Here is a 14,238-nt window from a genome sequence, read left to right as displayed (position 1 = left end):
TATAAAATTCACCAAAAACATCATGAAACGCACATAAACATTTTATTGTATTATATTATTACATAAAACGCAGACGCAAAAACATTGTACACAACTTATTTTTTAAATGCAAAAACATTTCATAAGTTAAATCGAAAACACAGAAAAAACATTTTATTAAACACCAAAATAATTAATGAAATGCAGAGTTTAAAAATTCAATAATAATAATAATAAAAATAATAAGATTAAACAGTAAATATATCATGAAGCCAAAAACATTTTGCAAATTGTAAAAGAAAGTTGTGAATTGTTAAAACATTTTTTGACATACAAAAATATTTCTTGTAGTACAAAAAAAACTTTTCATGAATTTCCAAAGTGTTTCATGAAATGCAAAAACATTTCCTTGAACAGAAAATGATTTTGTTGAATGCCAAATAATTTAACAAAACATGAAATAATGTCAGGCTTTTTCCTTCCTTCTTTTTCCTCTCTAATTTTTGATGTTTATTATCAGAATCAGCTTAATTGGCCGAGTATGCGTACACAACAAGGAGTCTGACCATGGTTAGCTTTGCTTTCAGTGTGCAGGAATTAAACATAGAATAAATAAATAAATAAATAAATAAACTGGAAAATATATATTTTGTGAAAAGGTTTAAATATGAACAAATCTTTTAAGTTTTACTTCTACATAAGTCTGTGTGCATTGATAGTAAGGTTGCAAGATGTGCAATGGGTGCAAGGATGCTAGACATGAGTATAAAACATGCAAGGCAGTGAGCTGATTACCATGAGGTAGATAAGATAATTTAAGTTAGTTAATTAGTGTCATGTTCATATGAGGAAAGGCATTTTGCCACAGAGAGCCTTCTTACAGCATTTGAGTATGGTAAGTAGAATAAATTAGTAATAATTATGGTAAATACACAGAATATGCATGTGAGGTGAAGCATTTAACCACAGAGAGCCTTCTTACTACATTATTTAACTTATTATATCAGGTTATTCCCACTGAGATGACAGATCTCTATTTGGGAGACATGACCAGATGGCAGCAGTACAAAGTTTCAGAAATCAAACATGCTCAGACTGGAAGAGTTCACAATAAATGATAAGAACAATAATAAAGAATCAGCTGACATATACATTTGTCTTTAGGAAAGACTCTTTTAGTCAACTCAATCTAAACTAAAACTACACTTAGCACAAAAGTGAGGAAATTAGTGTTTGGTAGTGTTCTTTGTTGTACCAATACTTCTTGACAATAAATTATATACCGTTAGAAAGCCTCTTTATTTCTCTTTTAAATAGTGCCACATTTGCAAGGAACATGAGTTTTTGGGATGAGCAGCAGAGCTGAGTATGTGGGTTACACCCATGAAAAAATTGCCAAATCCTCTCTGCCAATGCCAAACAGCTTATTCTGCTTGCAACTGACTCTTGTTTTGACCTTCAGGTTCTGACAATCAGGTGCCTGATTGGTACCTGTTATGGTCAGGAATAAGTCCAGATTCTGCTTACGGCAGTTAGGTCGTAGGGTCAAAGTGTGGAGAAGACGAGGAGAACACCTTTCTGATTGCTGCACCGCTAGAGTAGCATTTTTTGGTGGAGGCAGCAGTATGATGGTGTGATGGATCGCCCTCACTAGAAAAAAAGTCATGTTATCACTGGAGGCAATCTCAATGCAGAGATACTGAGATGAGATTCTGCGACCAGTGGCGATCCCATATCTCCACAGTCTGTGACTGAACTCTATCCTCCAAGATGACAATGCTCGCCCCCACAGAGCAGGGCTTGTCAGAGACTACCTCCAGGATTTGGGAGTAGAGAGGATGGAATGGCCTGCCAGCAGTCCTGACCTCAACCCTTTGAACACTTGTGGGATCAGTTTAGGTGTGCGGTTTGTGCCAGAGTGACCGACACAACCACATTGGCTGACTTGTGACCGGTGACCAGCATGAGGAGGAGGAGCCGGTCCGTTGTGGTTATATATGGTTCTGCAGCTCTACTGAGGCTCCTGTTTGTTGAATTACCAATTTGTCTTGTTTCTTCAGACTTTAATCCTCCAGTCCACCAAAAAAGAGTCAAATAAGCTGTTTGGAATTAGCAGAGAAGATTTGGCTAATTGTTCATGGGTGCAACCGCCATACTCAGCTCTGCTGCTCATCCCACAAATGCATGATCCTTACAAATGTGGCACTATTTACAAGGGAAATTAACAGGCTTTCCAGAAGTATAAGATTTATTGTCAAGAAGTATTTTTACGACAAAGAAATGATCTACCAAACACTTACGTCCTCACTTTTTGTGCTAAGTTGATAAAGATTAAAATGACTAAAAAGAAACTAAAAGAACTATCTATTGTTCAGACTTAAACACTACCATTTACTCACTCTGTTCTGCTCATAGTAATAAAATGTGTTCACTAGCCTGTTTGACTTTAAAATGATTTTTTATTAAGAATTACAAGATTCTGAAAAATAGGGGAACACTACAGTAATGTCATTTTTAAGCAAATTTAACAAACACAATTTCATTGTCTGGTTTTACAGCTTAATTTAACTTCATTTCAAAAGCACACTTTACAAGATAGAAAATGTTCATTAAGGCTTTGTGTGCGTAATAGAGGTTTAGAAGTTTTATACATGAATTTTTACACATACTGCAAAGATGTGAGTAAAAATACAGAATTTATTCTTATCCAGCACAACAAACATTAATACTGCAGGCATAAAACTGTTTTAACATAACCTCACTGACATTAAAATAGAAATACAAGCATTGAATCTTCATATCTGTCTTTTTCTTGTAATCCACTTGTGCAGTGGGCCAAAGTCTGGATGCTGGAGTGGAGAAGTCTGAGCATTTTACTGTTACTGTGCTGCACTTTCAACTGATGTCCAGTAGAGGGCAGCATCGTCTAATACTACAGGCAGCAGACAGTGAAGGCACATTTCTTTATCTCATGGTTTTGTTGTTACTGTTGCTGCTGAAAGGACAAAAATAAAAGAAAAAACCTCCTATTCTCTTTGTTATTTCCTGTTTATTCAGTCTGATGGGCACTGATTGACCAACAGAAGCCAATATACAAAAAATATTTGTACCTGGCCAAGCAGTGTTGTCTTTAAGATTTTATAATTTCCTCAGAACACGCTCTGATTCAGGAACAAAAATGTAGATTTGTTATGAACTGTGTTATGAGGAATCTTACAAAGTTTAAGAAGAAAACATCAGCATTTTTTCTGACCTTGTTTTATTTTGGTAAACCACATGACCAAGCTGACTTGTCACCAAGTGTTAAAACTCTTACTTATTCAAGTTTAAGTCCCCTGTCCATGTCCTGAGCTGAACTCTTCAGATGTTTTCACAGCTGATCAGCTTGGTTCAGTTGAGTTTAAGTTGTTGTGGTTTGGTGTGGACCAAACAACTGGAATGAGATGACTTCAAAAGATGGGTCTCTGTCTGCTTTCACTGGGACTCTGGTGTGGTTTGTTTGCAGAGGCCAAGCGAACATGAGCAGACTTCAATCTGACCAAGCTGCAGAAAATATACTTTTTACATAAAACTAGTTACCATAGTCAAATGTGGGAAAATCCTGAGGCTTAAGGATCCTCAGAGACAATCACTTTAGATTTCTTCTTCCTGTCACCGGACTGATGTCTGTGTAAAAAATATTTAAAAGTAAAGAGCAACTTCTGATGAGGCATCAATTCCACTAGTAGCATTATCTATGCCTGTTTTTGCCACTTTAACCAATTTTTGCCACTTTTTGCTTATTTTTTGCCAATTTTAACTCATTTTTAAGAAGGCTTTCTACCACACAACAATGTGTCTTCAACATGACTAGTCTAGATTGTGCGTGGCTGTGTTCAACCACCTTCAGGTACAGTGGGGGTCCCAAGTCTCTTGCGCCTTCATTTTTGGGGTCCTGGGCTGAAAAGGTTCAGAACCACTACCCTAAAGAGATGTGGTTGAGGCCTGACTGAGCAGCCACTTATCTACTGCTGCATCCAAGCTAATTGCTACAATGGTGGTAGCCATTGCATGCACCAGATAACAGTACAACTCAAACCCACCTGGAATGATCTCACCTTAAAGCAGGTCAGCAGAAGAGCAAACACATTGCTTCTGTCATGAAAAGCTTTCAGTGCTGTTTTCTGTGCTGAACTGTGGTCTAGTTCTTATAAAACTGCTGCTATAAAGCTATATCCAAGCTTACTGCTACACTGAAGGCAGCTATTGCTATATCAGTAGAACTTAACCCCACCCATGGCTACCACCTTGTTCTCCTCAAATGAAACTTGGTCAGAACCCCTTTTGGTTTGCACAAGATTTCCAGGTGGATCTGCCCGATGGCGATCCGGCAAGTCCACTTACTTTGCAAGCTTAGTTGTTTAGTAAGTGCAGCCTGAAAAGGCATGTGACTCTTAGAAGCACAAACAGAGTGAGTTCTGTCAGATGGGGCCCTCTGAGGGAGGTTTCATACTGTTGTTGCAAACTTTGCATATTTTGAGCTGCTGGCCTGGTTCAAAGTTTATCATCCCTTGGGGGGCCCTGACTGGCCCGGGGTTCCATTACCTGCTGAATATCTCTTATTGTGTTGATTCTTGCATAATGACTGCAGAAGAAGCTGTGGACAGAAAGGCTGACGTAGTTGTCCTTTGAATCGGCATTGACCTACCAGTGTTTACTTTGCTCTGAGTTGTCAGTCTAAACAGGATCCTTTGTGGAATGTGGACCTCCTCCTATAAAGGTGTGAGCTGTGACACTCTTAAAGAAGATGAGTCACCATTTGTTTTCAGCCTGTAACTGTTTCCATTCATCTGTTATCATCCCACATTGTGTTAAAAAGGATCCTCTTTAACACATCCTTTTTCAGATTTCCTCTGCTGTCGCCAACTTCCACCACTCTCCGAGGCCTTGTTGATTTCCGACATACTTCCTGTTCCTCTGTCAAGGCCATGCTGAAAGTCACGGCTCTCTGTGAGGCTGGACGACACCTGTAACTTCCAGTCTGGGTTCCCGGCCAAATCAAACCTCTGTGGAGCTTCACAGCGGCCCCGGCTGCCCTGATATCAGATTTATGAGGCCTCTTCACTGTGATGTGGAGAGATCCTTCCACCTCAGGCTCTATTTTCTCTCTCTTGAGGGAAAACACCTCAGTGTCAGATGAGTTATGTGGGATTGTTTTGGTAAAGTGTTTGGTTTCTCCACCGTCATTGAGTCGTCATGGAGTAAGAGAGGAGCGTCAGCAGCTTCTAAAATAAAAAGGACATTGTCTTAACATTTTATTTATGCATGCAGGCCCGAAAGTTTGAAATTACATTTATGATGAAGAAAGTGGATGGGCTCAGGGACTTTTTAAAACGTGTACACCAACATTAGGAGAAATCAAAGCCACGCTTTATGGTTTGGATAAAAATGACAAACAGGCCTGGAATCCAATATATACTGAGTATTAACAGGACACTGACCCTTAAATATTTTCCAAACATCCATTCAACTTAAATGCTGTGGTGACCATCAAACAAATAAGCGGTCAAAAGTTGTCATGGGACACCCGCTTTGGTGTAAAACAACTCTGCTGTTGGGATCATTTCCCTGAATTTACACTGACCAAACAGCCCAGGAGGACAAACATCGTCATCAGAGGAGATGTTGAACAGTCTGGGTCTAATGAGGGCGAGTGGCGCCATCAGTGACGACAGCACATGGTGAAGAATCTCCATGGTGAGCTGGTATGTCCTGATGTTGTTTCCTGCTTGTTGGTCTGATGGTGAAAGACTCAGCCTGGTTTGAGGTAGGTCAGCTTGCTTCCTGATTGGCCATCGTTTCTGTCCCATGTAATAGTCCACAAGTGCTTGGCTGCCCTTCGTTTCCCACCACAAAAAAGGATATAATGAACATCTTTAACATTTATTCCCTTTAAGTCAGATCAGCTCTGATCGTCTTCTAAGAGAAGTTTCGAGGCTAAAATCACCCCTAATGCCCCTCAGACCACATGAAAAACCTGTCAAAATAATCTAAAGAGCCATTTGCCGATCATACCTTTGGAAAATAAGACCTGTGTCCAATAAAAATCTATGAAACTTACACATTTTGTTCATAAAATTAATCTTCATAAATTGATAATATAAGCATCATACCTGGTTCATTAATCGAACTGACGAAAGTCTAAAGCTAACTTCATGCTATATTGAACTACAACACAACTGAATTTAGCGTCATCATCCACAGGTGCAGGTGAACAGCGGGCTCAGTTGCCACGCTTTGGATGATGACGTAGAGTCTTCCCGACACATGCTTTACTCCTTGTTAGCTGTCTTTTAGCAACCGCCTTTATTAAGACGTGAAAAGGTACACAATTCAAAGGTGGGGCACGTTACAGATGTATTTTATATAGTAGGATAAAACGTTAAACTCTCTTGAGCCTGTGTTCACCACAGACATTATTTCAGGCATTTAACTGAAAACATTCAAAATTCCCATAGACTTTCAGACGAGGGAACAGGAAGTGCTAAATGCTAACTCACTTTCATGTTTTAGGACTCAAAGTTTCCCTCTTTCTGCTACTTTCATCTAATTTTTCAGGTTTTTGCCCTATTTTTTCCACTTTTAACCCATGTTTGTAATTTTTTACCATTTCCTTGCCATTTTAATGAATTTTTGCCAATTTCCACTCATTTTTTGTTGCACTTTACAATTTTTAAATTATTTGGGCCCGAGCACCAAGTGGTGCGAGGACCTAATTGTATTTGCTACGACTATTTTACCTACGCATTTGCTGTCATTGCATGGACTTTTGAGATCCTTAACATTTCTGAATTCGTGGGAAACTTTATACATACATCCAGTCTCATGAAAATTTTGATATTTGTTGGGTCTCCAACACGAAAATTCAGAATTGCAAAAATAGCACCCCCTAACAGTTTTCAAAGTTAAAGCCCCCTCCTTTGACTTTGTCGTAGATTCATCAAATTTTGTGTGCGGGTGTGGCTTGGGGAGGTCTACAAAAAAGCCTCTTGGGCCTTCACTCTATCTCCAACAGGAAATCTGCCATTTTGAATAAATATGCAAAAAAGGAGCTGTTTTTGGCCTTTTCCAGGGGTCCTATCTGGATTAACTCCTCTGAGGGATTTTATCTGATTGACTTGTACTTCAGCACAGAGCTACATGAGACATGGATGATGAAAAGTTATTCGGGGTTTTCTCATTAGTGGAAAGGTGTGGCCATGGTGAGCCCTCAAATTTACATATTTCTTTGGTAAACAGGAAGTAGTTTACAACTCAGCTGTCCATTGTCCAACTGGACTCATATTGCTCAGGAATATTGACGGTCATGGTCTACACCCATTTATATGGTCAGATTTTTTACAGATCAAAGCGCCACCCAGTAGTGACAGGAAATGTCAAGGTTTAAAGTGCAAGCTACAGTTTAAAAACTATCCAAGATATCCACTTCAAATTTGTGTCAGGAAGGACTAAAGAAGCGGATTTAGCTTTGTGAAAAATAAAATGGACTTTTCCTCAGAGGGCATGGACTCGGCGGCACGACAAAGTCAAGAGTCGCCATTTTGTCTCGCCAAAAATGTTTAAACGGTCATAACTCTAGCATGCATTGTCATATCTGAGACAGATTTCATATGCTTAACAGTCCAGGTCAGAACACATCCATACTTGAAATTTTGAAGGATTGTACAGCGCCAGCCTCTGCAACAGAAAGTCACTATTCCTGAATTTCACACCGCAGTACCTACATGGTTGGACAAATCATTCTAAATTCACTCAGGCAGTTCTCAAGGAGTTGGCCTTACACATATATAATGGTCAAATGGCTACGTTAAAAGGCGTGGCCATGGCGATTTTTTGTTTGCCATGAAACAGGAAGTAGACTTTTCAAATGGTTATAAAACATGTAGAGCAATGAAACTTGACAAGAAGAAAATCTCATTGGCATTCTGAGATGATTGATATTCATTTTGTAGGTGGGCGTGGCCTATTGGCTCAATGGCGCCCCCTAGAACTTTTAAAAAATTCAGCCCCCCCAGCAGGTTTGACCTAGGATTTTGAACATGTGTGGGCAGATGTTTAATATCAGGATGCAAAAAAAAAAAATCCTCTTGGACCCATATCGTAAGTCAAACAGGAAGTTGGCCATTTTTAATTTTTTGGTAAAACAAGCCATATTTTAGGGGTTGTATTTGAACGAACTTGTCCTAGGGTGTTCATCCAAACTATTTGATCTTTGGTGTAGGGCAAGAAGAGATGTCTTAGGCCCAAAGTTATTCAGGATTTTCTTATTAGTCGAAAGGCGTGCCCATGGCAGCCCCTTAAATTGAAAAGCTTCATCATGTGATAAAAGTTGCTGGTGCTCACTAAAAAATTTCCATTTATTACAAGATTGGCCAAATCCTGCTGAAATTAGCCCAGGCACATCCCTCAAGGTTGATACTACTCAAATTTGAAGGTCAAGAGTCCTTACCTAAAATAGTGGGGCGGTGACAATTTTTCATTCGCCATGTAACAGGAAGTAGAATTACCTAGTACTTACAAAACTTGTAAAGCCATGAAATTTGGAAGAAAAACACCCAGTAGCAAAATGAGATGATTGAAAGGATGATTGTCAGTGGGCATGGCTTTTTAGCTCAGTAACACCCCCTACAGTAATTTGAAAATTCAGCCCCTGAAGCAGGATTATCTGAGGATTTTGAAAATTCTTGAGCTTATACATCATTTTAAGTTCTACAAAAAAGCCTTGTGGACCCATGCTGTAAAACAAACAGGAAGTCTGCCCATTTTTATTTTTGTGGTCAAAAAGCAGCACATTTGGCATATTTATCACTACAGCCATTTTTACACAAAAACTATCCTCTGAGAACAGAATCCCTTCTTTGTTTTTTTTTTTAGGTTTGGTGTTTAAATGTCAGTCAGATCCACTAATGTGCCTGAAACTGCTGTAGTATGCATGCCAGGCCAGTAGTTGGCAGTGTGACTGACAATGAAACACATGCATGCACACCTTTCCCTCCTCCTGGTGGTGTCAACAGACAAACATGGCTGACACACAAATGTCTGTGTGGACAGATATAGTCGGGTTGCTTTCTAGTGACAGTCAGCCACAAAATAAATAGATATTTCAAAAACAGGAACATATAAACGTTGGCAGGAAGTGAGCAGCACAAACAAACAGCACATTTTTGTGTGGTCTGTGCAGCACCAGGCCAAGATCAAGTCTCTGACGGACTACATGCAGAACATGGAGCAGAAGAAGAGACAGCTGGAGGAGAGACAGGACCCTCTGACCGAGGAGCTCGCTAAGCTGCAGGCTCATGGTTCACACATTTATATTAACCATTAAAACATCTTAGCTCAAGAAAAAACAGGCTAACTTGATGGAATTTTCCTCTTTGTTTTTCATCAGAGAAAAGACACGAGATGTCAGGAGAGGAGAAGGAGGACATCGGAAGACACTATGGGGACGGGGACATAAAGGTGATGAGGAAACACGTCACTGAGACTCTCTGTTACAGAAATGTGAAATAGCTGAATGTTTTTGTGTCTGTGTGGCACAGAAAACTCTGGAGGAGCAGCTGGAGAACCACAGAGAGGCTCACCACAAACAGCTGAGCCCACTGAGAGACCAGATCGAAGACGAGCAGAGGATGCTGGACGAGCTCACAGAGTAAGTCTGACTATTTAAAATCAAACTACATTTTTAAAGATGTTAGAGAGCACAGACATAAGAAGAAACACATGGCATGAGATATTTGAATCAAAGTCTGCAGTAAAATAAGTACACTAATTATTTAGACCAGTGTTACTGAAAACTGCTCAACAAAAGAGCCAAATTGTTGAAAAATATCTTTACAATAGCCACATTTAAAGTGGTGAAAAGTGGCAGAAATGGATTAAAAGAGGCATATATGGTCAAAAAGAAGAAAAAATGGTAAAAAGGCTCAAAACTGGAATAAAATGGCAAAACTGGGTGAAAAGTGTCAACAAAGGAGTTACAGATAACAAAAAATGGTCAGAAAGCAGCAAAAAAATGTGTTTAAAATAGTGAAAAGGGACTAAAATAGCCAAAAAGCAGGAACAGAATTGGTGAAAAGGTGAAAAATAGGCATTAAATAGCAAAAACTAGGTGACAAGTAGCAAAAATGGGGGAAAAGTGATATAAAAAAAGGAGTTATGGATGATAAAAATAGTCAGAAGCTGCAAAAAATGTGGTAAAAAAAAATAGGAACAGGTGACTAAAATAGCTAAAAGCTGAAAAAAATGTTAAAAATAGTGGATGGTGACTAAAATGGGCAGAAAGATGCAGAAATATGGTAAAAATGAATGAATAGTGATTAAAGATAACCAAAAGCAGCAAAAAAAATGGTGAAAAGGTGCAAAATTGGAATAAAATGGCAAAAAAATGAGTGTAAAGTGGCAAAAGTGGTGAGAAGTGACATTGAAAAAGGAGTTACAGATGATAAAAGTGGTCAGAAAGTGGCAAAAATGTAGTAAAAATTAATGAAAAGTGACTTAAAAGGTCAAAAAGCAGCAAAAAAAAGTGGTGAGAAGGTGCAAAATTGGAATTAAATGGCAGAAAATGGGTGAGAGCGACATTAAAAGGAGTTACAGATGACAAAAATGGTCAGAAAGCAGCAAAAACTGTAGTAAAAAATAGATAAAAGTAATTGAAATGGTCGAGAAGCTGCAAAAGTGTGGTAAAAATAGTGACACGTGACTAAAATGGGCAAAAAGATGCAAAAATGAATGAAAAGTGACTAAAACTGCTAAAAGCAGCAAAAAAAAAAAAAAAAATGGTGAACAGGCAAAAAATAGGCATTAAATGGCAAAAACTATGTGAACAGTAGCAACAATGGGTGAGAAGCGCATAAAAAAGGAGTTACAGATGATAAAAACGGTCGGAAAGTGGCAAAAATGTGATAAAAATAAATGTATAAAGTGACTGAAAGGGGCAAAAAGTGGCAAAATGGGCTAAAAAAATGATGTGAAAAGTGACTTAAATTGTAAAAAGCAACAAAAATGTGGTAAAAAAAATGGTGAAAATTGAGTTAAATAGTCAAAAAGCTTCAAAAATGTGGTAAATTATTGGTGAAAAGTGACTAAATGGGCAAAATGCTCAGAGAGCGACAAAAACATAAGTAGTGTCATTTAATGGCTAAAAGCAGCTTAAATTGGGTGAAAAGTGGCCAAAAAAATGCCAAAAAGGAGAATGAATTGCAAATAGCAAAAAGCAGGATGGAAGTGGCAAAAACTACAAAACTGGCAAGAAGAAGTGGCACAAATGGGCTAAAAGCAGCAAAAATGGATTAAAAGTGTCAAAAAAAGGAAAAAAGGGAGAAGAATTATAAATAAGGGTAATGAAAAAAACTAAGAGAAAAAATAAAGGTTGACAATTAAAGCCTCCTGTATAAAAGTGGAAACAAACTGATTAATGTGACGTGATATGGATCATTCCTGAGGTGAAAGTTTTTTAAGGTTTTCTGGGGAAAAATATTTGAAATGAAGACATAAAAGAGCCACAAACCATCCCAATGAAGCCACACGCCGAGTTTTACTCATTTAGACTAATAACTGCTTGTGACAAGACTTGAACTGGATCAGGAATTTAGTCTAAAACTGTCTAAACCGGGCCTAGAATTTAGACTTCAAGTCCACAGAGACGAATGAAGCAGTAGAAAAATCAACAAACCTATTCATGTTTGATGTTTTTTAGATCTAGGATATTTCCACAGATTTGATTGGTTCTCATTGAACCACTTTATGCTGGTTTAAATGATCCTAAAGTTTGTTTTTATTGTTTTTTCAAACCAAAGTAGTGACAGTCATTACGACCGTCTACTGTGTATGATTCTCATGAGGAAGGATGTAAAATCCTCGTACCACTCCTCTTTACTGAGCCAGGAACTCTTAGCTGCATACGACTGTAGTCTGGCTTTACACTGGCTCTAAAAGTCTACACACACCTGTTATATTGTTGTCACGTGAAGGTTCCCTACCTGGGGTCTGGGCACCCCTGGGGGGGGGGGGGCGTATATAATGTACTTTAATTTATAGAGTCATGATTAAAAATATGATGTGAGAGAAAGTATTAGAGTCCGCTAAAAGGTCCAACAAAATAAAGAGGATCTGTACATTTCTTGGAAAAAGGTGACATTTAAAAGTACACCGTTGAGATAATGAAGTCGTATTTTTTCAAGAACCTGAACTCAGAATTTTCAGGTTCAAAAGTCCTAAATTATTTCATCATGCACTTTAAAATTTCAAGTTTGTAATGTCAGAATTGAACATCCTAAACTTGTGAATTTACAAGGATCCAAACTGAAAACAGTGAATAGAAATGTCTCTTCAGAGTCTGGGGAATAATGATAATGTGATCATTCTTGGATCATTTCCTCACTGATCAATCCTACTAAGAAAAATCTCCTGATTAAGCCGTCAACTGTAGGACTTATGGAAGGAAAGCAACTTCATCTGTTGTAATTTTCTTTTTCCACAGGTCTTTTGGATTTTATAATGTCAAAAAAATCTACCTTTTAGTTGACATAAATTTCCAGTTTTCTTTTTCTGGTAAATTTATGACTTGTTAAATTAGAAATGTTTGAGATTTTACTTAAAAATTGACTGAACCTTCTCATTTTGGTATTCTTATGGTGGCTCTAAATGCCGTTATAATAATAATAATGGATAGTTTATATGCAGATATTTATGAAGAACTCGTTTATGCAGGCCTGTTATGCTGGGATTTAGTCAACAAAACAGTAACAATTATGTTTACTTTTTCAGAGATTGTCCTGGGGGCTTTAGAGTGTTTAGAGTAGAGGGACCCCAAAGAAAAAAGGTTGGGACCCACTGATGTAAAGGTCTATCATTTCAGAAATGTTCTGCCTTCTACCATTTTTGAAGCCAAATAACTGTTTGGAGAAATTTCCAGAAACCAGATGAACAAAATAAATATATGTTGATGTGGTTTGTTGACATTTCTCCAGACAGTTACTCTGCCGTTAAAAAGCAGCCAATCAGAGCTTAGCGAGTGTCTCCTCTCAGTCTGAACCAGGGTCTGCTGCTGGAGCTGGAGAGGCTGATGTCAGAACAGGACAAACTGAAGACTGAAGAGCAGGAGAAGGACGCCAAGCTGCAGAAACTCATGTGAGTAAAGGACTCATCCGTACGTTTATTTATGTGGAATGTGAGTTCATGTGGTTTTTGTTTGCAGGCTGCTGAATGAGCAGAGGGAGCAGACCAGCAAGGACCTGGAGGGCCTGGAGGGTCAGGGTACCAAAGTATCATTTATTTTGAAAGGGCATTTGAACGTACGGAAATCGAAATAACGGACAACTTCACTCAATTTTCGATTCTGGAAACAAATCGAAAAATGAGTGAAGTTGTCCGTTTTCTTGATTTCCGTACGTTCAAATGCCCTTTCAAAATAAATGATACTTTGGTACCCTGACCCTGAAGGAGGCCGTGGTAAGTATTTCCTGTTTGTACAGTGGAGGAGATGAAGTCCCCATGAGGGGTTCAGTGATCATCCATGCATGCAAATAAAGACCCCATCCTGTAAAACTCCAGCTGTGTCTGCGTTTTTGCTGCATAACCCCCTACTTACATCTCTGACGGATCCCCAGGGGGGCGCCACGCCGCGTCCCCCCTTCTCCATCAGGCATGCCTTGATCCAGGTACCGGCCACAGTGGGGTTTGAACCCCAGCATCCCCTGCAGAACTGGTCTAGTCCAGTCCTCTGTGCCACCGCCGCCATACCTTTCACACTACCATCTCTTCTCCTGGCGCATTTATCCTCTTTGTTCAGGATGTGGCTTTAAAATTCACTGAGACCAAGATGGGAATTGAACCTGGAACCTCCAGACTCTGAGTCAGTCCACTATCTCTTTAGACTACAGAGCCAGACATGCAGCAGAGCCTCAGAGGGGCTTTTCCTTCTTTATTTGGACTCAGATCTTGAAAACATTGGTTAGATTTGAAAGGCCAACTCCTGTCCAGGTCTCGTGAAGTCTAGATTTGGACTCAGACTTTTAAACTGGATGAACCCATGGTAAGATTTGAACCTGTGAACTCCTGATTCACAGTCAGTTGGCTCTTCCACTGAGCCACACACCTGTTCGTGTTTCTCAGAGGATCTGATCTCTGCTTTCGGGGACTGGACTTAAAAATGCACCAAGAATCAAACCCACAACCTTCCAACTCTATGGAAGTTCTCTTTACTCCTGAGTCAGTGATTTA

Source organism: Cheilinus undulatus, linkage group 5, assembly GCF_018320785.1.
Source record: "Cheilinus undulatus linkage group 5, ASM1832078v1, whole genome shotgun sequence".
Taxonomy (NCBI): Eukaryota; Metazoa; Chordata; class Actinopteri; order Labriformes; family Labridae; genus Cheilinus; species Cheilinus undulatus.
Note: the sequence above shows the minus strand (reverse complement) of the source record.